This window comes from Cupressus sempervirens, chromosome 5 (genome assembly GCF_028749045.1).
Source record: "Cupressus sempervirens isolate cs-2001-9-10 chromosome 5, ASM2874904v1, whole genome shotgun sequence".
In the NCBI taxonomy this organism is placed as follows: domain Eukaryota; kingdom Viridiplantae; phylum Streptophyta; class Pinopsida; order Cupressales; family Cupressaceae; genus Cupressus; species Cupressus sempervirens.
This window is the reverse complement of record NC_143122.1, coordinates 556335283-556362520: the sequence shown is the minus strand read 5'-3', so window position 1 is coordinate 556362520 and position 27238 is coordinate 556335283. Positions and strand designations below refer to the sequence as shown.

Sequence of the window (27238 nt, the reverse complement as noted above, 5' to 3'; positions counted from 1 at the left end):
GTTTTATACGATATTATGTATGTCACATCTTCATGCATCTTTGCACACTTTAGACTACAAGTTTGAGCATTCTTTTCAATCTATTCTCACACTTTAGTCGACAAACTTGTGCTTCACCAAAGCAATTTTGGTTTATCTTTTCCTTGTATCTCCTCTTATGTTTAGACAATTGCCTTCCGTAAATGTTTTGGTTTGAAAATAAAGTCAATAGATACGATTAGAACTATCTCTTTATTATAAATTAATATCATGTTCCTAAGTTGTTGTATATATTAACATCAATAAAAGATATTCTACTATTTTTAAAAACCAACTAGTCTTTTTTATTGTACTAACCACTTATGGAAAACATTACTCCTCATCCAAGAAAATTCTTGGCAACAAAAAATGTGTATTTGAAGAAATTACTTTTGGATTGCACATTCCTAGTAAAAATTCTTACCTATATTCCTTTTGCACAGGTACATGTTTTGCTATATAAGTAAGAATCTTTGAGTATGCATTGCTTTAGCACAAAGTTAAATTGATGTTAGCTTCCATTTTATTTGGCTTATATTCATAGTGGGAGTCCACTACAGTTACTAATTCATTTCCCTCCTACACTTCACCATAAGCATTCTTTCAACCATATCAAAGTCACCTAGAACTACTCTTGTTATACTATGATCACTATGATCCCATGCAAAGTGGTACCATACTATAATGCTTAGGTCCAACCCTGCTAATGTAATGTGGCCTATTATGACATTGATAAACATATGCTCCTCTAAGTTCACCACTTTTTCTGACTACTATGTTTGTAAATTTGAACAAGATAATGATAGTTATCTCTCTCAGTTTATAGGGAAAATTCAATCTCCCCAAGTAATGTCTCAAACTTTTATGGAAGATGCAATCAGACTTATCAACAATGAAAACATTCATTTGCAACCGCATCTCCAAGTATTTGGCATTGCACCATTTGGACAAGGAACTCAAGAAACAAATAGATACAAGTTAGAGCTCTCTGATGGCCTTCACCTACAAACCTTGCCAAGGAAGTTTAATGATCTTATACTTTCAGATGAAATCCAGAAAGGTTTTATTATACATGTCACCCACTAATCTATTCCCACCATTTGCAAGTCGAAGTAACTCCACTTCCACTCCACTTTTATTTAATGAAACCCTTCCTATTTTATTATGCAAATGTGTACCCTTACTAATATTATTATTTTACCTACCTTTTTAGGTGGATTGTAATCTTCGACTTAGAGGTTCTGTGCACAAAACATGATATCATTGGTGTTCCCATCTTCTCATTCAAAGAACCAAAGAAAACTATAAACCACTCCTTTGTTAGTCCATTGAGCACATGAAAAAATGTTGATCAGATAGGAACATCAACGCATATGACTCATACTAAATTGATGTTTGACCTCAATGCATCTCTATAGAAAAAATGTCACACTTTAACAATCACTCCATTTACAAGTTTGAACCCATATCAAACAATGTGGACTATTAAAGGTCATGTGACCATGAAAAAGGAAAAATACCAATTCAACTCAAAGAATGGGAATGGTCATATGTTTAGTTTTGACATTATCGATATTGAAAGGATTGAAGTCTGGATAACTTTCTTCAATGATGTTGCAGACCTCCACTTTGATAAAGTCCAGGTTGGGAGTGTTTACACATTGTTTGGTGGTACCATAAAATCTGCAAACAAGTTCTACAATAAATTGAATTGTGATTTTGAAATCACCTTAATGGAGGATTCAGCACTTTCACTATGTGACAATGACCTCTTCATTCCAACACTTTGATATACTTTTACACCCATTCAGAGATTATGAATATACATATTAATTCTACTCTTGATCTCATTGGAATTGTCATTTGTGTGGATCCTGCCTCTACAATAAGAAGGCGAGATGGAATTGAGGTTGTAAGAAGGAGTCTCAAGATAGTTGATATTTCTACATCCACTATCAATGTAACTTTGTGGGGATAGCCAGCTATGAAAGAAGGTGCACAACTACAAGAAATGTATCATCTACAAAAGTCAACTATGCTTGTTATAAAAGGTGGTTGTCTGGCATAATACAATGGTAGGGTCGTAAGCACACTAGCCACTTCATAGATACTTGTAAATCCTAATATTGATGAAGCCATCCAACTACAATCTTGGTTTTCTGAACATGGGCATATGTTTCTTGCAACAACACCCACCCTACTAGATTTGCCTATGATTTTAGCATAGAAAACCATTACCAAGATTGAAGAGGAATGTCCAAATTCCTCAAAACCTCTCTAATACATTGTTAAAGCAAGCCTTGTTTTCATTGTAAGGAAGAAATTTTGTTATCTAGCTTGTCCCCTTGTCATAGCAGGAAAGCAATACAAGAAAAGGGTTGAGCAAAATAGTGACCGCATGTGGTATTTCCCAAAGTGTCTAACCACCTTGTCATATTGTGATTATAGATATGTACTTCAAGTCAAGATTGAAGACCATACTGGATCATTGTGGGCAACTACTTATGATGAAACTACAACTAAACTCCTTGGCATGCCTGCAAAATAACTCTATATACTATAGTTTGATGATATTGAACCTGACCGTGTAGAGTTTGCTATACAAACTACTCAATACAAATAGTTTTTAGTCACATTTGCAAGCAAAATGGAATCATATAATGATGAGTTACATCTAAACTCGATGATCCTAGAAGTTGCTAGGTTGGACTTCATAAGTGAGTGTACCTCACTCTTTGATGGAATTATACCCCCTGAGCTAGCTGCAACTAAATAGATAATGCACCACACATGAAGGCACATGACTTCCATTTTTTCTAGACTACTATCCATTTATGAAAATGACGTCTTTTTCTTGTAAGTATATTTTATATGAATCACATTTTTTGTTGGTTCTCCTTAATATCCATTCTCTATGCTTATCGCCTCCTCTTTCTTGTATTGACTACTATCCCCATATTGTATGCTCGTCAATAGGGTTTGAAGACCCCTTCAAAACTTGTCTTTTAACCTTTTGCTAGAAAACATTTATAGTTGATTTTTTTTTACTATATCTATTATTTAATATTTTTCAATGACTTAATTTTCTCTACAAATTATGTACTCTTTGTTATACTTGTACCCAATGTTTGATTTGTGTTTACAACTTCATTATTATCTAATATGTTTTACATTTGGTAATACCAAATATGTTCTAAAACAATAATCAACCCTTTACTTAGGCTATTTTAACATTTGTAAAAAGAGGTTCAACACAACTACTACTCTTACTCTTCAACATACTTATTTTTTCCACCTATACAACTTGTGTTGAAGGGTGGATACTCTTTTGATATTATTGTTATTGTTCTTGCACTTCCTTGCTTTTGTAATTGTATAATGGTGATATAAATACATTGTTCTTCTTACTGTACAATTCAGGATATGACTCTCGTTGTTCCTGACCAAGATAGACAACCCATCCATAGTAATAGTGTTGCTATGCAATCACACAAGAGAACTCATGTGTACTATGACCGCCATAGAGAAGAAATTAGAGCACGTCATTGCATTCAACACTACCAACATTTGCAGTCAATACTGAACCAACAATTCCCTTGCCACCTACAAGGTTCTACAGGATCTCCTACACCACAACCTTCCATGAATGCACCACCAAATCCTAATGAACAAATCCCTCCTTGTCAAAAATCAATAAACCACATCAATTTTCAGTTTTCCTCTAAATATATAAATGCAACCCACAGATTTAGAACTAGGATAGATGCCCTCTCAAAACTGAAAACATGTACTACCTGTAAGGAGTGCTACCTGAGTATGAATGTGTGTACATCAAATGGAGTTATAACTTGTAAGAGATGTTTTTTTGAGAGGGGAATACATTGCTTCTCAGAAGCCAACAACATGGACCACTCTAAGAAACCAACTGTGTAAAGGGTTCTCACCCAAGTAGAGGAGATGTTTATTACATGTGGTACTCCCATCTTGCAAGTAACCCATGCTCATGGTGGGCAATACAAATATAGTGGCCACACAATAAGCTTTCCTTAGGATATTCAAACAATTACAAAATAATTACCACTTACAATTGACCAACTAAATGTCTTAATGGTTCAAAGACTAAATACAAGTGGGAAGAATTATGGTTGCTATGTTAGTAGAAGCCATGTTCACAATGCCCTCTCATACAAGATGAAATTTGACCTTTACTACAAAGATGTAGAAATAAACAGTTTGGCATTATCAATGTTTCCTACTTGCACTACCAATATTTCACAAATGCTACATACAATTGATGATTGTAGCGAACCTCTACCTTTGACAACTGCTTTAGTTGAAAACATACAATGTGATATGGAAGATGCCTCCCAATATTCAATATCATTTATGATGAGCCCACCAAACAAATGTCGTTAGCTACAGATCATAAAAGATTCTTTACAAATGGAACAAGAGATAGATGACATCGCGGTTTGGCCACCGATAGATTCAAGCCCCATTAATGAGTATACTACAGAGGGCATGTTTGACATGGCCTTTCCCACACTTTTCCCAAATAGTACTGCACTACCCATGCAACCTTACACTAGAGAAGCCAAAATCCATGAATATGTTGTGCATCTTATTCATTACCATGATAATATGTTTGGCCAACATCCACATTTTAGATACTTCCTCTTGAATCTTATGATGTGTCATCGTAGCCAGTCTATTGCATCTGTATTTATTAAATGAAAAGTGGAAGATAATACACCATCCACTATAGAAGACCTTTGCTCCCACCTAACTAACCTGCTTGACAATCAACTCACAGAAGAACTGATGCACTTTGGGTCTACTTTATGAGGGACAAGAGCATTCTGGAATACACGTCGTATAGAGTTGACAAGTTTGATAACCCAAATTGGATCTCCAACATTCTTCTTTACATTGAGTGCAACAGACACTAAATGGCCTGATTTGCATAGTGTTCTTTCCCCAAATGTACCATTTTCATTGCTTACCAACAAACAATGTATTGATAATGTGATTAATAACTTGCACACCACATCACTACATCCACACCAAGGCTTCAAAAATTTTTGTGAAGAGATAATTGAGAAGCTCATGGAGGCAACTAGTTATTGGTATCACTCAAAATGACAGGGAAGAGGATCTGTGCACATACATGGTGTCATTTGGATTAAAAATGCTCCAAATATGGACACGCTTGATTGGAAAAACCCTAAAGTAGTAGAAAAGGCCAAACAATTCTTTGAGAAATATGTTTTAGCTATGAACCCTCACTCAAAAGTAGAAATGGACAACTTTCAACATAGAGCTCCAATAGAAGATCCATGTCTTTTAAATACAACTAAAATGACTTCTACTGATCCTTTAGTTGATTATGAAGAGTTGGTAGTCATGTTCAAAGGCACACTCGATGTACTGAGAGGACATGCCTACACATGAAAGGTAAAGAAATGAAATGTAGATATAAAGCACCTTGGAAAGAATGTGAACAAGCATTGCTATACCATAATGAAACAGGGCACAAATGCTTTGAACTAGCTAGAAATGATGATAAGTTGAACATTCATAACCCACATATGCTATCAATATGGAGAGCAAATATAGATTTCCAACCTATTACATCTCGAGCATTAGTTCTCAAATACATTGCTAAGTATGCATCCAAATCTGAAAGAAAAAGTGAAAACTGTGTTCAAATGTTGGCTGGAATTTGCTCAGATTCAAATGTAGACGAAAATGCCGTCAAAGCATACCAGAAGTTTATGGCTGAAATTGTTGCTGAAAGAGACATTAGTGCACAAGAAACATGTCACATGCTTCAAAAATTGCCCCTTGTGAATTGCAATCGTCAATTTATGTCTTTGAATGTGGGGCAAAAAGTGTTGCACCGCCTTAAACAAACAAGTGTTGGTAGCAGAATAGAATCTAGCTACATACATGCATACATGGAACATCCAATTGAGCTTCAACAACTTACACTAATTGAATCAATAAGATCATACACATATGTTGCATCTCGCAAACGAGATAAATGGAGAATAAGAAAGGAAACAACAATAGTACAAGTGTATTTGAAATATTTTGCAATTCCCATGAAGACTTTGAGCATTTTGAAACCTTTTGTTGGATTGAATTTCTCTTGTACAAACACTTTTGTGATATCCATGTAGATATAGGTGTGGAAAAATATGACATTATTAAACATTGGAAGCAATTAAAAATAGAAACATATAATGTTTGGCATGTAGACCGCACTGATCAAGATGATGAGATCTTGGAAGAGGAGAATGATTTAGATGCTGACATAGATATACAAGATTCATTGCAATTGAATGAGTGGGAATTTCTGTCCCAACTACACCTTGCCAGGAGTTCTAGCCCGGATGATCTTGACATGTTGGGAAAACATGACTTTGACAACAACCATCCATGAGAAGACCATAACGTTCCTTTGAATTTGCATGACCATGCCATTCAATTTATACATGGACAAAAAAATGTTGGATCAGTTGTTTCCTCTTCTACCTCTATCTCTACCAGTAGTTACACTTTATCACGACATCAACAAATTGCACTTTCTATTATTAGAAAACAATTTACATCTAATTTCTCCATGCAACCTTTGTACATGGTCATACAAGGAATTGCCAGAATTGGGAAATCATACCTTATCAACTACATAAGAAATGCCCTACACAATTCAATGCCAAACACAATAAATCCACTCCTTGTTCTTGCACCCATAGGTATTGCAACTTTCAACATTCATACATCAACCATACATGTAGCCCTCAAAATCCCAATTCGAGAAATGGAATCACTTCAGGGTCAAGCATTAGCCAAACAAGAAGACATGAAAAATATTCAATACATTTTAATAGATGAAATGAGCTTCATAGGTCCCAAACTACTTCTTAAAATTCATTCCAGGCTACGTGAAGCTATACCCCCAAAACAACACCTTTTCTTTGGTGGCATGTCACTAATTCTTGTAGGTGACCTAACCCAACTTCCACCAGTTATGGATAAATTGCTCTATGCATTTCACACAAATGTAAAACAATTGTGGCATAGTTTTAATACAATGGTAACATTAGAAATGATATTTAGATAGGAAGGTGATGATCCACTTCAAATACAATTTCACAGAGCACTACACAATATCCGCAATGCTGAACCAATGCTACATGATTGAGATTTGTTAATGACTCACACAAACAAAAACCTCGCTTCAAATGAATAGATTGAGTTTAACCATGAAACACATTTGTTTGCTACCAATGAACAAGTTTCACTTCACAACAAAAAATGCTAAAAGAGCTCAATGTCCCTATTGCAGTGTGCATTGCAATAAATACACATCGCAGGCTTGAAGAAATGATTGATAATGACCAATTACCTAGAGAAGTTTTATTATGTAAATTTCAACGTGTCATGCTTACAACGAACCTCTGGGTCACTATTGGTCTTGTTAATGGATCTCTTGGAGAGGTAAAAGATATAGTGCATCCAATAGGATGTAAACCTCCTTTGTTGCCTTTATATGTCACAGTATAGTTCAGTAGTCATATAGATCCACCTTGGGATCCTAGAAACCTAGAAACCATTTCGATACAACCCATTTCCCGAGGCAATCGTACATAAATACCTCTTGCCACAACCTGGGCTATCACTATACACAAATTACAAGGTTTAACCTTAGGCATGGCTACCATTGATATAGGTAAAACCTAAAGACAAGGCCTCACCTTCACAACAATCTCTAGAGTCAAATCCATCCAAAACCTTCATATAGAGCCCTCCTTTTCTTTTGAGCGCTTTTGTAAGATGAAAAAGAAACCATATAATATTCTTAGAAAGAAAGAAGAAGCACGTTTGCACTCAATCTTGAATCAAAACCATAGCTTTGAAGCTACTTCTACAGAAAATGGTAATGTCTGTCATTCTAAAAATATCCATTTTTTCCATTTACTTGTGTGTTTGTGTGACTTCCTAAGTAATTCACTACTCTTTTCTACAGGTTGACACTTGTTGGATTCAAAGAAGGCGTTCACACACAAAAAAATGCTCAAGAAACTTTCAGGTATTTTAGGTCTCTTTTGATTGCTTCTAGAATTTCACTACTACTACATTTCCTACAATTGCCTCATATCTACTTCTTATAAAAAATTAATCCTATTTTTTCCCTTACATACAGGTCTTTGCCTCCTTGCCACAAATAAGACTCCTATTACATTTCTACTTGCAATTTCAAAAAAATTCAAAAAATGTGCAATTCAAATAAACTCTTGAACTGGGATGTCCTACATTAAAACAAATATTATAGTTGTACATTTTTTTAACCTCGAAAGAGATATGTCAAATGTATATGCCTATATTATATATATATATATATATAATATCTACACTACCATTTCAAAATATATCTTTTAAATTTGTCTTTTCAAAAAAACTATCGGCATACTTCTTGCACCTCTTTCTGCTAGGTAAAAAAACACATAAAATAAATCCAAGATGCACTCATGTGGAAAACATCAATAGACAAGAGACGCAAGCGTCATAGTTCTTGCCGAAGTTAGGATATGCGAAATTAATAGATTGATGTTTTTGAAAACTTTTTAAAGATTAGTGTTTTCTGTTGTCACTGTTCCTAGATTTTTTTAAATCATTTTTTCTTTTTTGCAATGTTTATAGTTTTTTGAAGTGGTTTTTAATTCTATTATAAGTAGTTATCATTGTCCAATACTGATAGTTGGAAGTTTCCAACTCCAGCGAGCTTACTGCATGTAAAGATTTGTTCAACATTTTTATGAGTATTGTCAAAATGCATTAAAGCTGTCATAACCATATCATCCGATACTTTCAGCTTGTCCCCCAAATTATATGCTCCAAAATTATCATCTAGACATAGAATTTCTGATTGGTCCTTCACATCAGCCCTTCTAGTAACTTCATCTTGCTCTAGTTTTTTAATGCTAAATTGGGCATCCCCTAAGGTGGAAGAATTTTCATTTCTAGCTGCATTATTTTCAAAAATTTCCTCCATCTCAGAATGTATTGTCTCAACAACTTTGGCTTCATGGAAAGAAACATTTTCATCTTTGAAAATATCTTATGGATAGACATTCTCATGAAAGGACTTGTCAATAACCACTTCCAAGTCACCAAATAAGGCACCAATATAATCCTTAGTTTCATCCATAGCTGGTTCTGTTTCATGGCTTTCGTTATGTTGAAGCTAGACTATAGAGTTTGTAATGACTCCAAATCAGAATCCTTCTCAATTCATTTAAATCTTCCAATCAAGAATTGCATTTGAATATCCTTTATAAAAATTTCTTTTAAGTCTTTCTTTCTTATTCCCGATTCCTCCCTAGTATTTGATATATCTTCCTTTATTTATATCCCTTCTATGATATTCTCAAATGGTCACACCCCTTAGGATTTAATAGGTATGTCTTAATTAAGTTGATTTATAGAATATTTAGTAATTATCTATCTTATTTGATATTTAATTTTATAATAATAATAATAATTTTTTATTTTTATGTTGTTAATGATATTTATTCATTAAATCTTTTTACTAGAGGGGATATTATATTAGATTATATATAGAATATTGTTTTTGTTTTTGGATCATTAAGAGGCCGAAGCCAAGATTAATTATTGTGTCGCGATTAATAATTTTTTAAGATGTATACGTGGCTTGCTACATGCTTTTATAGTTTGCATGCAATAGACTTGTGTTGCCACGACATAGCCATGTTGGGCATATCATGTAGTTATTGAGGTCCATGAGAAAACATTTTGTTTGGGCATTTTCTTAAAAGTCATCTTTGGATCATCTATGTTCTGGCATTTAGCATACAGAATTCATGAAAGTAATATCTAACTTCATAGCGAATTTTGAGAATGTAACCATGACGTTATCTCCCAGCTTCATGCACTCTGTCAAACAATTGTTTTGCACCTTCCAAGCTACCACATTTTTCATACATATTAATTAAGGCACATCCCACTTTTAGATCTCCTATGCAACAACATGAAATTGGAAGCATGAGTGAAGAAGAATAAAATCACATAGACTGTGGGAGTAGGGAGAGAGACTTGGTTAAGAAATAGAAGTAGAAAGAGGAGACAAAAATAGGGAGATGTAGAAAGGGAGAGAAATAGGCAGAGACTAGAAAGAGATTAGAGAGGGAGAGATTAAAAGAGAGGCAAATAAGTAGTAATATAAAGTAATTAAAATAATTGATAAAGTTATACAGTTTCAAATATTTTTAATTAAGAATACAATGAATATTTATTAATCGCATAATTACATAAGGTTTAAATATTTATTTAAGTCAATTTTACATAATCAATGATGCTTAAATTAATAACATATCTTAAAATAAATCAAACATATTTCTGATATATATCATCTTTCAAAAATCAAGTGTTAAAAGGACATATAAATATCTAATCGATGTCTCACAACTACTAGCTAAGCCAACAAACTCTATTAATAATTTTTTAATTCTTCACATTTCTATTTTTACTTAATTTTATTCTAAAAATAATTTAAAATCTAATAATGATAAATTTTGGATGTCTTCTATTTGCCTAATTTATGATGGGCTAAAAATCTTAAACTTAAAAACATCAAAGAAATATTAATTTTTAAATTTAATATTTTTCCCTTATTGAATTTAATATAGTCGCTTTCTTTGCACCTTCTTTGCTACAATGAGCATGCGTTAGCCAAATAGTGAGTGTTTTTGCACGATGATATTATCTGGCCAAATGGTTTTAGTTTTAAGGCGAATTATAGATCTGTAGACTAGAAAACCTCATTGTTGCATGTTATCATTTTTACATTTCGACTTTGCCGTTGTCTTCTTAAGTCGTTAGAAAATTATGACAGATCACATACTATGATGTTTTATAGTTTGAAAATTTGTAGATCTTTTATATAAACAATATGGTCATTGAGGCAATGTTTCCCACAGCTTACCTATGTGGCACTTGAAGAAATGAGCGCTCCATGCAAACCATGTGTCCCTGTTGATACTACTCCAAGTTTTCCTTACTCCTCAACTTTGTGCTCTAATCTCAAATGCTCAAAATTTTTGAGCTTCGTCTATTACCAGGCCCCCATTTTTCCAAATTGCTTAAGACTCGTTATAACAAAATAGTGTCTGCAAATATTTTCCAGATTCATTTTAAGGGCAAAAATCTTGGGTCTTTCCCATTTCATTGACCTAAAGCACTAGTTTTGGGTGCTTGTAAAGGGCAATTATAAATGTCAGGGTTATCGCTTGCAGTAGCTCCTTGGATGGAGGACAGAAGATAAGAAGAGGAAAATAGAGTAGAATAGTTGAATAGTTGGACTCGGGGCATCATGGAGTCACTGTGCATCACAGAGCTACAATTGGTAACCTTTATTTAGTGTTATTCGGTGGCGATTTAATTTCCCTGCTTGACATTTCTTGTCCTATATTTATTTCCCTATGTTTTCTTATTTTATCATTTTCCCTTCCAACATTATGGGTGAACTTTCGTATTCACAACTTGAGTAGTTGTTGGTATTTTCCTATGATGTTTCACATTGGTGCAGTATTCAATTGCCACTGCTTTAGTGGTTCACCCAAGGCTTATACTGCATGTTGGAAAAAGTGGAGGTAGTATAATAAGTAATAAAAGCTACATGCCTATATTGGGGTCTTTTAACTGTGTGTAGCACACCACACATTGTGGCTCTACCTAACAAGTTCAAAAACAATCTACATATGAGATCAGTGGGGGACATTGTGTTAAGAAATGGAGAAATAGTTATACCCTTCTTAAAGTCTTGCATGTGCATTGGCAGGAAGTCAATACACAGGATTTCAGTACGTATCTTCTAACTTGTTGCTACAGTGCGCACTAGATTTCTTAATTTTTGCCAGATTTAAAAGCTTGTCATTGAAGATTCAAACTATCAAAGCATGTTTTGTAGTTTTGAATTGGTTGTGTTTTTCATGGATACCTGTGGATTCAAGTCCAGCTGTTGAACATTACTGGTACATAATATACTAGGCTCAAACAATGAACAAAATACCCAAGACCGAATTCCACTCTGCCTAAGAAACAAAATCACAGTGATGAGCCTGGGAATTAGTCAAATAAGGATTCCAATGAACTTCAAAGATTGATATTTATGTTCTGAAAAGGAGGTTCCATGCCTTCTATTCTCCAGTTTTGCATTTATGACATGGAGTGCAATCTCTTGTAGAGCTAAATTGAATTTTATTATAATGTTGTCTATAAACCCACTTGGATGGTGAATTTGGTTGAATTTGTGACCTTTATTGACTTAGAGAATGTGGTTTAATCTTTACCATTTCAGACATTTTGAAAATTTATGAAAATTAAATCCAATTAGAATGTTATACCATTTGCCAATTTTGCGTGCTCTGTAATAGTGTTCTTGGTTTCTTAATATATTTATAGTTTATCCAACCAAACAGGTGCTACTCATCCCAGTATATGAGCAATGGTCTCTATTATTTCTGCTAAGATCTTGAGTCCTCTGTTTACTATGAGACTCTTGACTGAAAGGGTATTTATTGTTTCTTTGGCAATGTCAGTTCATCTATGCCATCAAATTAAAACTTCTTGTGAATTTTATGCTTGGTTTGGGGTAGCTGATAGACTTTGTTTATCCACATTTTGAATTGATAATTAAGTAGGAATGTCTCTCGTCATTAAAGAAAATTGAAATGGAGTAAGCAGATTAATCGATTTTTGAAGCGAAAAAAATGGCCTCTGCAGCGAAATTCTCAAACAAAGAAATAAATGCAGTTTTGAGCGTACCTCAAGTATAGGATAAAAATGAAAAATATGGAGAATTAGCCCAAATACCTGGTCTTTCATACCTTCCTGTTGCATGTCTCTGAATTCGAGGGCTTCTTTGCCCTGCTCATTAACTGGATTTTTCAGCCCTGCTGCAAGGAAACTCGTAACTGTCAACCAAAGGACTTTATGAGGAGGAGGGCTAGATTGCTTTAACAACCATTCTTCATAGCACAAATTGCTCCGAACCCCTTTATCAATTCAACACTATTCCCAAGATGGTGCTCGATATCATCAAAAACTGTGCATATTTTTATGATTCTTTCAAGTCTATATGTTTGGAGAGCATTCTTTTCTCTGCTATTTGTTTCATCATGCAATTCTAGTGCGCTCGAATTTATGTTTATGCAGCTCAGATGAAAAAAAATAGAGTTTTTTTGGCATTAGCAATGGCAAATGTATAGAGATTCTATCAAATGACCACTGCCCACATTCTAGGAACGAAAAAAATCAGAATTTCTGCCAAATGACCAGTGCCCACATTCTGAGAATGAAAACAAATCAGAATTTCTGTCAAATGACCAGTGCCCACATTCTGAGAATGAAAAAATTAAGAGTAATATACAAAGAGAGGATCTTGTTAGAATATTTGATACCTTAGATAGTAACAAAGATGGCAGTGTAATTGGAGAGGACACAGATAGCTGGTGTCCCTGCCATAGCCGTGGCTCATGCATTTCGCTGGAGTAAATTCCTCTCCGTAATGGCGGGGATGTCTGTGTGAACATATTCTTCAGCTCTTATTCAGCCACCATGTCATTGTAGAAATTGGGCGGCGCAAAGCTTTTCTTCAACCATGGTGAGAAGCAGGAATAAAGGGTGCATGGCAGCCATTTTAGAACATTTAGGGCTTCCAACTTGAGAAAACAAGAAGTTTCCAGAATTTTCGGTGGTTTCCAGAATTTTCCTAAGTTTTCCATGTTTTTTTCCATTGTTATAATGTTCAGAAAAATTTGTATTTTCTGTAAACGAAAATTATTTTTCTACTTGCTTCATCCAATGAAAAATCAGATAAACCAGATTTTTCAATTTTCAAAAATAAACACTTATATATAAGTATAATGTTTGTTACAGAACGAAATATAATACTTTGCGCTGATTGATCCGTCAACAAAGTCAAAATAACAAATAGGGACTGAACGAATGCAATAGTTACCTGCCTGTCGGCAGGAACTAATAAAAATGATCACATTCAGTTAAAACTTCGAATGAAAAGAAACAGAAACTTTGTCGTAACAGCGAACGTGTTGACGTAGACAAGGTAAGGACTCCTTTAAATTAACCAGCAAATGAGCTTTCCAGTTTTATTTCGTGCTTTCTGTGGATTTCAGAAGATCCATCAGATCAATTATGCTCTTACCATTGTGGCAGCCAATACCTACCATTGTTAGCAAAGGAATCTAAAATTTGGATAGGCTCCTCCTGGTTTTGATTTGAAAAAATATAATTTGGTTGTGTTTTAGCAAGAGGCGAGAATGGTGGGAGCAAATGTAAAGGCTGAGATGAAAGTGCTTATTGACAGGAGGAGTGGTCTTGAACAAGAGATGAATGCAATTATCGCTCGATTGTCTGTGGGCCCCAATGGACCCGGTCTCAATGGCAACCTCCTCGACTCTGATGTATGTCAATAGTTGCTTATTTGCTTCTTCTGTTTCATCGTTTCTTCTTGCCATGGAAGGCGCTCAATTTATTCTTCTTTGATCATCCCCCCCTGTTTTAATTGGATTAAATTTTTAGTTTTAGCCCCTGTTATAAAGTTTTCTTTTATATTTTTCGTGGGCAAGTTTTGCTTTACAGGTTAATTTTGACCTAGATTCCACTATGTTGAACTTTGGCTTAGATGACATTATTAGGGTTATCTCTTTTGTTTATTCATCTCTTAGAAACGTGCTACATTAGCTAGCTGAACATGTGTTGGTCCAATTTTTAGATTTTATTATGTTTATTGAAGCCAGCCCCTGCTTTCTGAACTTCAGTATTCTTGCCACTTCAAATAATCCCATCCACATTTTTCCTTCATCGATATTAATTAATTTTCATAAAGACAAAATTATGTGCGCCTTTTATAAATTTAGCTTTTTTTGACGTAGTCTATGTTACATACACACTAATAACCATTGGTTATAGGCGGGCCTGCTTCTTCCACATGACTGATTGAGCCATTATGTACTTGGAAGGGTTTAATCCCACATAGATAGCTTAAAAGCTCTCACTAGTGCAGCTGGACTTTTTACTGTTGGACCTCTTACACAAATATTTTTAATTTATTTTTATGGTTAAATTATCAATGAGGTAATTGGCAACCCTTAGCATTTGTGGGTTAAGATTAGACCGCTTTTTGAATATTTTTGAACATGTGTGATATGGATTACCCCCTATGTCCACTACATCAGAACCTTTCCACATCTCCATCAGAATAATGGATCGCATTTTGGGTGTGAGGGGTGTCTAAACTCAATTACACCATGATGAGTAACCCTACTGCCGTGACAGTAGAACTTTTTCGATCTTGTGTCAGTGCCTTTCTAGTATCTGAGATTGCACATGTTCAAACTAAAGGTGTAGAAAATAATCTTTAGCAGAATTGTCCATCATTCTTTTAACATTTGTGGATGGAGCTAAAATATATATGTTTACACAAAGACATTTCATGTTTGTAGGCCATTTTGACTATCCTATAAAAACAGAGAGTTCCTATTGGCCTACACAATGAGTTATTCATCACTATTAATCATAAGATACAAAATCATAGACTGCACTGACAATGTCAAAACCATAATTAATAACAGTTAATGGAAATTGTTTTGAAGATACTACACCAACTCAAATACTGATCAGTTCTCTTTGTTTGATGGGTGCTAACCTTTTTGTCATCTTTAACATTGGTATGAACAATTCTTGGACAATTCGTTGGAGTGGAGATGAGTTTTTGATGTTGAGGAAAAATGGTCACTGTTCATAAATCTCTTTGTTGCTCTCTGTACTACAATGTTATGTTATCATTCCTGATTATGAATTCTAACTTGCAAGTTTGATATGGTTTGTTAATTTTTAACCTCAGAAACTGACCATTCCACCTGGAAAATAGTAACAGCTAAATATGCAATTGGGAGAAGGTGGGACACCTTACCTACAGCGACATTTTTAATGTGATTGCCTTGTGACAAATTCCAAAGTCATGATATTCACAGTTCTATTGCAGAATTATCTTTGAATGAGTTCGACTATTTCCTGGCTTGTGAAAATTTTCTTCAACCAAGAGAAACTTACAAAATCTCCTAGAGAGCAGAGCCAGGAACTTCTTTGAATGTGTCACGATAGTTTCAATATGTTTTCTGCAATGATTCTATACTGACCGCTCCTAGAAATTCAGCGATGATGCAGAGCTGAAATTCTGAACACATGACATAACAATGGAAATGTGGAACAGAAAGTGCTGAAAATATTGAATGTGCTAAAACATATAAGAGTTGATGTATGAGGTGCGGCACAATTGTGAGTGTAAATCAGCTGGAAGAACCAAAATAAAAATTTGAATTTCTGGAGTGGCATGGCAGTCCACCCCTGTTAGACAGTATCTGAAATCTGAACTAGCTTTTAAATTTTTTCTTAAGACTTTCTGAAAAGGGTAGGATAACATAGTTGTGTGCTCAATTAGGGAAGACAACATGGTTGTTTGTTGAAGCCAGCATAATGAGGCTCATCTGGACTTGCCAAAATCTGAGGTGACTCAAGCTTGCTAAGTCTTGGAGATCCTGACTCGGACTCAGCCGAGTCTTTCCCAGATTTGCCCTTTCTCACCAAGTGTTGGTGAAATTGGACCTAATATTCGGCCATTTTAGTTCTTTGTATGGTTTATGACATGCCCCTAGACTATATATAAAAATATATGAAATATAAAATTTTAATGTCCTATCTTTGCCTTTATGTTAGCCTCATTTCCACATCAAAATATATACATGAAATATAATAATTAAATGTGTAACATGGTATTTTCCCCTAGCCATTTTGAGAACCATATTTTAAAGTAAATCTAGATTCATAACAGGATGACAAAGTGGTAGTTATAACAGTTACTTCACATGAAGGAGAAATTTATTAACTTATTACAATTCATTAGAACAGAAACCAGTAACAAACTAATCTAGTTCACATGAAAAATAGTTATTACTTCTGTATCTATTTTGTTTCCATTTCTATTGAAATCTTTAGAGATAACATAACGAAATATCAATTTAAATAACATGATACAGAATTATGACAATGATGAATGATACGTACAAAAGAATCAACTGCCATACATGAAGCAGATGACAGTCATTGTGTTGAGCAAGCCTCGACATCTAGTGGAGAGGAGAAGTGTACACTAGAAATGTGTCCCACTCTAAACCCTTCTATCCAAACGATTCCATGAGTTTGGAATGCTTGGATGCCGGCTTAGAGCTCCCTATCCACGGAGTGCAAGAGAGTGTATTTCAAGAATAAGAAGGCTCTCAGATGAGCCTTAGAGATACTCTTCTTGCTAGTAAACCATGCAATGGGAGGTTCCCAAGACAAGATGCAAGAATGCAAATGTTTCAAGGAGTTCCTCAAGAATGCAATGCAAGTATGGAAACTAAGCTAAGATGATAATGCAAAATACAACTATGCTAAAACATGTATGAGAGTGTTACGATCCAACTATTAGACTATATGATTTAAGCTACATGTAAAAATGAAAGCTAAGCTAAGCTAGAATGCCATGGATGAGAGAATGTAGACAAGAAAGAGAAGTTCTCCACAAAGCTCTAAAGAAACCTGTTAGAAAACCTGCAGAATAACAATATTCAAATTGAGGATGGATGCTTTGAGGGGGAAAGCTCTCTCCCTTTTAAAGTTGTATGGACGGTGGAGATCAAGATGAAGATGGTGGATGATCAACAGTGGAATTTGAAAAAAGGAGTGATCCATGTGCACACACAAGTCAACCAATAGAGTATATGTTGACTTGTCATATAAGACAAAAGTCACAAAGCCTTTTCTTTTAATTGCAAAATAGAAAAAGGACTTTATGTGTGCACTTTAAGTGGGTTAAAGTGGGTTAGAAGAATGGGGTCTTTTATTTAATTAAAAGGGGACATGTTCTTTTAATCAAATAATGAACTTAGGATAGCATAGTCAAACTATAGGTTATAATCAAATAAATTGATTATTAGCAATTTGGTTTAGGTAAATGATTAAATTAATTTAGCCAAAATGTTGAAAAGGGGGCTAATAGTCTAGATGACCATTTTTGGGTGATTACATTTGCCCCTCTTTGACTAATGTGTGATCGATCTGGGAACACATTATGTCAAAGAAAATAGAAAGCCAAATAGGCGATGATAGATATAGATATCTGATTTTGAAGAACGAAATGTAGAAAAAGATAGCAAGTCCTAAATGTATAGCCTGATAGTGGTAGTACTGAACACTAGGATAGAGATGATGTCAGAATTCAAGAAGAATACTAAAACTAATGTCAGAATTCAAGAAGAATATTAACACCTAGCAAAGTAGATAGATCAAGAGCAAGCGAAAAGATCAAACAAATGCTCTTAAGAAGTAGATAGCTGTAGCAAGAATTGATAGACTATTTTTGCCCATTGGGATCGAAATTGAAATGAAGTAAGGGGAATGTAGAAATGAGCTAGATATGAATAAATCAAGATATAGCAATGTCCGGGATGATAGATGAATGATTATAACCAAAGAGTGACTATAAGAAATTGATAGAATGCCCCAGTTTGACCAAAGTTGACCGTGAAGGATATAGCATAAAAATTAGGTCGAAACGAGTAGAAAGGTGATTTAGACGTGAAAAATTGAACAGAAGTAGATATGAAGTATAGAAATGATGAAGACATGAAGAAATGAAGATGCCCCAGTGATGATTTAGAGATTAGACCTCAAAAGGTCAGCTAACTGCTCAGAAGAAAGTAGAATTTTAAAAGATAATTTTGACCATCAAGATGAACTCAGATTTTGATTTCGATCCCGAAAATGAATCCAGGACATCGAAATTATTTAAGAGGTCAAAACTTTATATAATGTGATGATAAGATAGAAAAGAGATGAAGCGAAAGATTAAGAAGGTGAAAAGACATGAACAAGAAGAAAGTAAAGAAATATATGAAAGGAGTTAGCTGATATGTCCACAAAAAGATGAAGAGAGAGCTCTCCCCATATGCAAGAATATAAGATTAAGCTAGAAAATGAACCTAAAATGCAAGCTAATATGCAAAGTGGTTTACCAGCAAGAAGCGCATAACATTTAGACTCTTAATTTCATCATTGAGCATTTATTAGGGACATCATGAGATCATACAACCATCACTAGTATAACTATGAGGATATGAATATGATCGATATCAGATAGGTATGTGGAAATTCAATCTAAGCATCAGAGACATGTAAGTCAAGATAACTACGCGATTAGATTCCCTAAGTTTAATTTAGCAAGATTACACCTATATCAAGGCATAAGCGCCAGGATAAACCCCGAGTGTGGTCTTGCAAAACAGTCAAGGATGATACATCTGTAAGTCACAATGTTGAATAGGACAAGCATAAATGCTTACAACACTATAGACAAACAAAGTATACCCACAAGCAGAAATCAAGAAAATATGTCCCATGTCCCCAGTCTTCTAGTTAATGACATCGTCGAAAGACTATTAGGCAGGGAACACATGGCAAGGAAATCATCATAGATAGCACACAAAGTAGATAAAGATCAAAATGGCTCAGTCGTTTAAATGTTTAGGTGTGTGTGTGTAAGTCACTTGGCTATTTCTTCAAGACTTGATCCTGATAGTGAGAGAAATATTGCAGCATTGGAGACCATAGGTAAACTATCTGAAAAGTGTTGAAAAACACTTGATGTCAAGGTGGGGGAAGTGTTGAGAAAAATTGTTTTGTGAGTTATCAAAGAAACCCTAATGCACAAGAATACCTCAATAGGCTAAGTAGCTATGCCCCCGAGACAAGGACAAGAAACAATTCCAAGCTAGGAAATGTGTAGCAAAGTAGGTGATTGAGATTGATAGACATAGCTGCAAGGGTTTCAAGTAGTGCCTATTTCTAGGTTTTCACCACTTGACAGTTTTTTTTCAGGACTTTTTTCAAAAAAAATTTTGTATTTTTGTATTTTTGTATTTCTTTGGTGATACATCAAAGTGCCTATTGCTAGGTTTTCACTAAGATGATCTTTTTTTAGGACATTTTTTTATTTTTTAGTATTTTTTCATAATCATATATGATTTTTTCGATTTTTTAGAAGGTTTTAAGAGATTACTAGTTCTCGAGCGAGATCACATCATTTTCTCCTAATGTCTAGCAAGGTATAGGACACGATGGAGAAACAAGCCAGTGGATAAGCATAGATGGATAAGAAAGTAGTATGAAGCAAGTAAAAGTGATCCTCAAGGACTGACTCCTCAAGAGTACCCAAGCTAGGGAAAGAGGTGAAATAGTCATATGAAGCATGTTTTGGATAAGCAATGGAAGTAATGAGAAAGATAGCATGTAGGATTAGTGGTGAAGCCAACAAGTGTGATAGCATATAAGATAAGCGATGGAAGCCAATAAGTAAGATAGCATGAAAGTGTGTAATCCAAGAGAGTAGACATGTCAAGAGGCCTATGAGAACCATGTCTTATATATTGTGATCAAGACTCATGTGGTCAACTAGATAGGATAGCGATGGGATAGAGCAATAAGAATAAAACTCAAGATGGAGGCTATGAGTGAATGGGAGAGCACAATAGAAAATCTTGTGGATAAGATAGCCAATATGCAAAGATAGCTCAACATTGTCAAGATCAAAGAGAGAAGAGGGGATAGATGGATGATGGAAGAATTACACATGACGCCTGTTTGCCAGGTTTTCATCATGGTACTTATCCATGGTCCCACAAGAAATATTTTTCACCATAGGATAAATTTATTTCTCTTTACTTTTGCTACCAAGGTGCCACAAGAAGTGGTTTTCACCAAGGTGCATTTTCATTTTTTTCATTTTTTTAATTTTTTCTAATTTTTTTTATTTTTTATTTTTGAATTTTTAGAAAGAGCTCAAGCTGTTTGAATGTAGATAGTGCTCCTATAGAAAAGATAATTCATGACAAGCCAAGACCATAGAAAGGTATGCTCAAAGATGTTGATAGGGTGATGAAAGAGAAATGGTAGTGGGAAGAGTATATGGAGGATAAGAGTTCATGTATAGAAAGTAACTGTAAGCTTTAGAGGATTTCATGAGGGTAGTTGAAATATTGGACAAGATCAATATTGACACACACCTTGAAGGGTATTGAAATGATGGAGGAATCATGGATGAAGTAGCTTGAAGTTTAGATGTATGAGGTGGTAGAAGAGATTTGGAAAAAAGTGGAGTGGAAGGCTTTGGAATATTTTTAGAAAGATTTTTGGAAGATGGAACGGAAGCCTTTGGAAGCTTGAATGTCAACTTTGAAGTATTTTCAATATTCAAGTCTTTTAAAAGAGACTTGGGAATCCATATAGCTTTAGATATTCCATTGGATACTTCAAAACACATTTCTTCAATAATGGATTTAGGAACCCATATTTTCTTTGATTTAGCTTTTTTTAATAGTGGACCTTTGTAGTCTCTTTTGTGCATTCTCCTTCTTAGAATTCAAATGTCGATTAGATGGGACATAGTGATCTTTCTTTTTCAATGGATTCTTATGTTTATTCTCACTTCCAAAGGACTTGGGATTTGTGGATGAATAAGGATGATATGATTGGTTTAGATGTATAGATGGGTGAAAAATCATCAAGGATGAGTGTCTTTGTTGATCTTGAGGTATTATAGGAGAGCTAGGGAATGAGCTAGGAGTGAATGTAGGAGATGGAGGAACATAAGGCCCCAAAATGGATGGAAGGTTTGAATGCTTTAGCTTAGATGGATAAGGACCAAGGATAGATTTAGAAGATGCAAAGGGATAGTGGGAAGGGATATCAACATCTTTAGAATGAGCAACATGGTCAAAGCCATCAATAGACTCATAAGTACCTTTAATAGGAACAACATTTTTAATAGAAGCACTTGAAGCTTGAGCACAATTTTGAAGTGGATGTGGAGAAGTAGAACATGAGGGGACACTTTGATCTTGACAAGTAGCTTTGGATAGCATAGGAAGAGAACTTTTCTCATAATTTTCAGTAAGCTCAAGGGAGATAATGGAAGTGGTATCTTCATCATACTCAGGAGGTAGACAAGATATAGGATATGGAGGGGAAAAATATTGAAAGAGATGAAAGGGTGCTTGATCTTGATCTTTCTTGACATTTATAGCTTTTTATTTTTGAGAGTCCTCTTGACATGGAGCCACTTCTAAGGACAAGGGAGAATGAAGAGTGAATGGAGTAGTGCTTGGATCTTTAGGCTTAGTAGCATGGAAAAGGTTTGCAGTGAAGTGAAGGTTAGCTTGAGTTTCTTTTAGAGGTAGCCCTTGAGAATAGGCATAGTGTACGTGAAAAGCATTAGGTTCTTTATTTGATAAAGGCATGTTGGAAAGCTTTGAAGTGTTGGGAGATGCATGAGTGTTGGAAGAAGTGGAGGTATCAAGGAAACCATCACTAGACATAGGCTCATTAATATGATCTTTCTCAAGAAAAGTATCCTCATCACATGAGTCACTAGAGATATCAATAATTCCATTATCAATAAGATCTTGGATTTTATGTTTCAGCTCAATGCAATCTGAAGTACTATGCTCATTATGTCGATGATAAGCACAATAGTTATCCAAGAATGGGTTTCCATATGAGCTAGACTTAGGTAACATGATGAGCTTGGTGCTAAGAAGTGTTTGCAAAGTGTCATCATAAGAATCTTCCAAGGGAGAAAAAGTTCTATTAGAAGTATGTCTAGAGTCCTTTTGTTGTTTCTCAAGTGAATGGTATGCATCCATGTCTTCATCATTAGCTTGGTCAAAGATAGGTCCATCATGAAATTTTGGCATAGGCTCAAAGGAGGTATCACTTGCTTGTTCTCTAAAAAGGTCTTTAGATCTAGAAGATGAAGACATTTTATGTCTTGAAGTAGAGCATGTAGACCTAGAAGAAGAGGATGACCTCAAAGAAGGTGACTCACATGCATGTAAAGACCTTAAGGAAGATTCATGTAATGATGCAATCTTCTCCTCTAACCTTTTCTCAAGTTTAGACTTCATTTCTGTCATGCGCTTAGAGAGATGAAGGTAAGAAAGATCATTTGTCTCTTCTAGTTCTTTGTATTGTGCATATAGATCTTGAAACTCTTTAGTGACATGGAGGATATCATGATTATCTAGATTTGGTTGAAGTTTGGTAGCACAAGGTTTAGATCCCATAGTTTTAGATGCAAAGCCAAGCATAAAAGAGCCTAGAAGATAACTTGATGTTGAAACTATAGGAGGTAGAGTGTTCACTTGCCAAGATAGTAGAGAGATATTAAAGCGACTTGTCAAACAATATGTCCAAGAAACTTACGACATGAATGACTCAAGTCAATAGCTAGGCAAGATGCCCAAATAGCCAAATAGATAGAGCAAACAGGGTGACAAGTGAACAACTCTCCAACCCAAGAGTGTAGTCTAGAAATCAAGGCAACCATTTTAGCAAAAGGATAACTAGCAAGCATGCATAGACCATGAAGACAAAAAGACCAAGAGCACTAAGACCAAAGAGCCACTTTAAGTATGTTTAAGCACTAGAGACATAACAAATCACAGCCAAATGATGAAACCCCCCTCAGTAAGTAACACAAGAAAATGTTTGCACTTGACTTTTTGACTTGGTTTACAAAGTTTGACAATAGTTGATAGCATAGCAAGTTTGATGTTCAAAAGCAATTTCTTTCCAAGCAAGATAGTGACACATGGAGTAGTTTTCAAACAATCAAGCAAGGGACAAAGCAACATTGCATGATACAAGCATATGTGAGGTCTCAAAAGAAAGCCCTATAACTATCATCATGTGTATGTTCCAAAGATTTCCACAGGTCTAGCACATTCAAGAACACATCAAGAAATATCTACCTAAAAGACATGGTTCATTACTCAACAACTTGGCCCACGCTTGATGCTCCTTCACCTCACATCAAGTGGTTTCCCACAAGAGATATTGACTTTGTCATGGAAATGCCATAAGCATAACCAAGGGAATACAGATGGTGAGTGTAAAATCTTGGGGTGATCCGGGTAGTCCACTAGGATCGATCCTTGCACCAAGAAGTTGAGCGGCTAAAAAATGTAGTTACTAACTTAGGGTGTTTAGATAGGGCTTTCGTTCATAGTGTTCCTCTTGCTCCCAATTACGGGACACCTCACCTTGCGATGAGTAACCGATCTCGCGACCACAAGAGTACCTTAAGCATTCTTGCCTAGTGATCTCCCTATGGTCAAAATCCCATAAGCGATCACGCTAGGCTAAGACAAACACTACGTCTACCAAGGTTTTGTGTCCTTGATAGCCTTGAGTTTATAGTGGGTTGGAAGAGGCGAGTAATCTTCTTGTCCCCACTTGGGTCGTTCCTCTCAGGTTGTCCTAGAGCAAGCCCTCTAAAGGATTCTAACTACACAATGTAATGTTCCATTTTTTAGCATTCATAGCATGATGTTATCGTTAGCCTATTTCCCCACGATCCTGTAGGCTAACCAGGACATTAAAGGGACTTAGAGGCCATTTGGCCTAGATAGTTTCAGTTGCAGGTCTTTCTGAGGGGTTTTGAGGCAACTTTGGGCATACTTACTATTTATAGTAAGTCATCTTAGATATGGTCGGACATCCAGTGGCAGCGGTATGTCGATGGTAATTGTTTAAAATTGACAAGAAGACTTGTTTATCATTGATAAGATTTTTTATGCATTGATAAAGCTATTTTATAAAGTTAAATTTAAATATTTAACTTTATTAATGCACAGACTATAGTTTGTGAGAAATATTTAAATTAAAAGAGTCCCCTTTATTTTATAACACATTGGAGACATAAGTTACATAAAGGAAGTGATGTTTTATCCCACATTGAGAAAACGAAGGAATGAGCTCTTGTGAGAATACTATAAAAGAAAGGGAAGAGCTTCTTTTTAGTATGCTTGGAAATATCAAAGAAATTGAAATTTTTTTTAGAGATTATGTCTCAATAGTTTGAAGGACGAAATCCTTTCAAGCTGGAAATCTTGACGCCATTGAAAGATATGGTCTTGAGATTCAACATAGTAGCAATCCAAAAAAGAAGATACGAAAAAACAGTCTGAAAAAGTAGGCTGAAAAAGCAGGTACGAAAAAGCAGTCCGAAAAAGTAGGACCGAAAAAGCAGGCCGAAAAAGCAGTTCGAAAAAAGCAAAGCAGAAGGGGCAACATTGAAGGAAATTATTACAGCCATCTACAACAAGGTTCTTCTGTTAGTATTGCTTTTTAGGGTGTTATAAGCTTTAAGCTGTAAGTGTGCATTATACTAGCATTATCATTTGTAATCCATGTAAATGCCAAAGTCTTGGCCATATTTCATGAGCATTGTATTTTTCATTGCAATTAAGAAGATAATAGTTGCTGGTGTCATTTAAGCAATTTAATATCATTATTTATCAGCTAGTTAGTTTGCATACCAACTGTTTGTAAAAATGTCAGTTGGCTGTAGGTGTTCATTTCTCATGCTTAGATCATATATATGCACTGAATATTGTCAAAATTAGTAGCACACTCATGTTAGATAATCTAGAGTCCTTTTGTAAGCATTCTCTTTGATGCAAATCAAAACAAGAGTCATTGCAGCAATCTAAAAAGTTATATCAGTCATATGACCCCTTGTATGCAAAGTTTTTAACAAAATTCTTCGAGCCTTCAATCAGCATTTTAAGGTCGGAATTGAGCAGGACTATCAGAGCTTGCTTGCAAAGTGTTTGACGACATGTCAAACAACTGAAGTATAAAGATTTTTGGTGTTTGAAGAAGTTATATCCTGTTGGGGTTATTACACACAAAGAGTGGATCAACTTTCGAAAGTCAAGATTTCTGATTCACCACAAGGGCGAAGAGCATACTCTTCTATTCCAATCATTTTCTCCCAAACACACTAGGAAGATTCAGTTACCCCTTGTTTTTGAAACCAAATGGCAAGTCAAGATTTTTGATTCACCACAAGGGTGAAGAGCATACTCTCCTATTACCAAAAGACTCCAATCACAAGTTTTATGTGCCTATGAAAAATGAACAATTAGTCAATGCTGCTCATGAAAACAAAAAAGCAAGGAAGTTTGAGTTTTTATGCTTTGGGCAGCCCTGCAAACAATGTTAGTAGCCCTTGCGCATTTGAAGCTTTGACATGCGTTCTTTTTATGCAATGCTTCAATTTTTTTACAAGGATGGCAACCTGCAATCACAACTTGTTAGCACCACAAGTTAGTGTGAAATAACATTAACAATTACAATAAAAAGTGGTTAGTTGCCTCAAATATCCAAGTTATCTTCCAATCAAGTGTATGCAAAGAAAGTGCAAACTAATCACAAATGTTCTCATTTTTACTCTTTCATTCTGACCTAGTCAATAAGATTGGATTTGTTTGCTATGAAATGAAAAGAAGAGACCCCTAATAAAAATCAGAGAGCTTTCAAAAAATGCAAGAAATTCAAAAAAATCTCATCATCTGTGCCCTAGGGACCCATTTTGTCCAAACAGACTAGATTTATCAAATCGGGTTTTTGATCCCTAATACGACCTCAAAAGTCAAAACACAAAGAGAGTACCCCTCTTAGAATTCAAAAAAATTTCTGAAAATATAAGTTTTTCTGAAAAATACACTAATTTGCGATCAAAAATGACTTTTTATGAAAAATAAAGAAAAAATCATAACTTCTGCAAATCACGTCCAAATGCTCTAAAAATCTGATTGAGACATGTTGGACACATACCCAACCTGCAAAATAAAATTCAGAACCAAAATCCAAGCGGTTTAAAAGATATGATCAAATTTTTAAACCAACTAGATTTTTGGCCTTCAAACCAATCTACTTATGGGTTGGCCTTAAAACCAAAGTGATAATTCTACAAAAGCACTTGATTCGATCCAATATGCTACTGTAAAAAAATTAGAGATAAAAATGAAAACAAATGGAGCTAAAAACTTGATTCATGCTCCACAGTGGGCGCAAAAAATGTACACTAGAAATGTGTCCCACTCTAAACCCTTCTATTCAAACGATTCCATGAGTTTGGAATGCTTGGATGCCGGCTTAGAGCTCCCTATCCATGGAGTGCAAGAGAGTGTATTTCAAGTTCAAGGGCTCTCAGCTGAGCCTTAGGAATACT

The 27238-nt window shown here is 35.1% G+C and overlaps 1 pseudogene across 1 annotated transcript in view; it reads left to right on the top strand.

The window, feature by feature from the left end:
- The first annotated feature begins 10786 nt into the window (after nt 1-10786).
- The window catches only part of LOC149557144 (uncharacterized), an 86412-nt pseudogene continuing 69960 nt past the window's right edge, over nt 10787-27238 (top strand). Inside the window, exons 1-2 of the transcript XR_016364607.1 lie at nt 10787-11446; nt 14370-14525. The product of XR_016364607.1 is annotated as an uncharacterized LOC149557144 (transcript). The remainder of the gene's footprint in view (nt 11447-14369; nt 14526-27238) is intronic.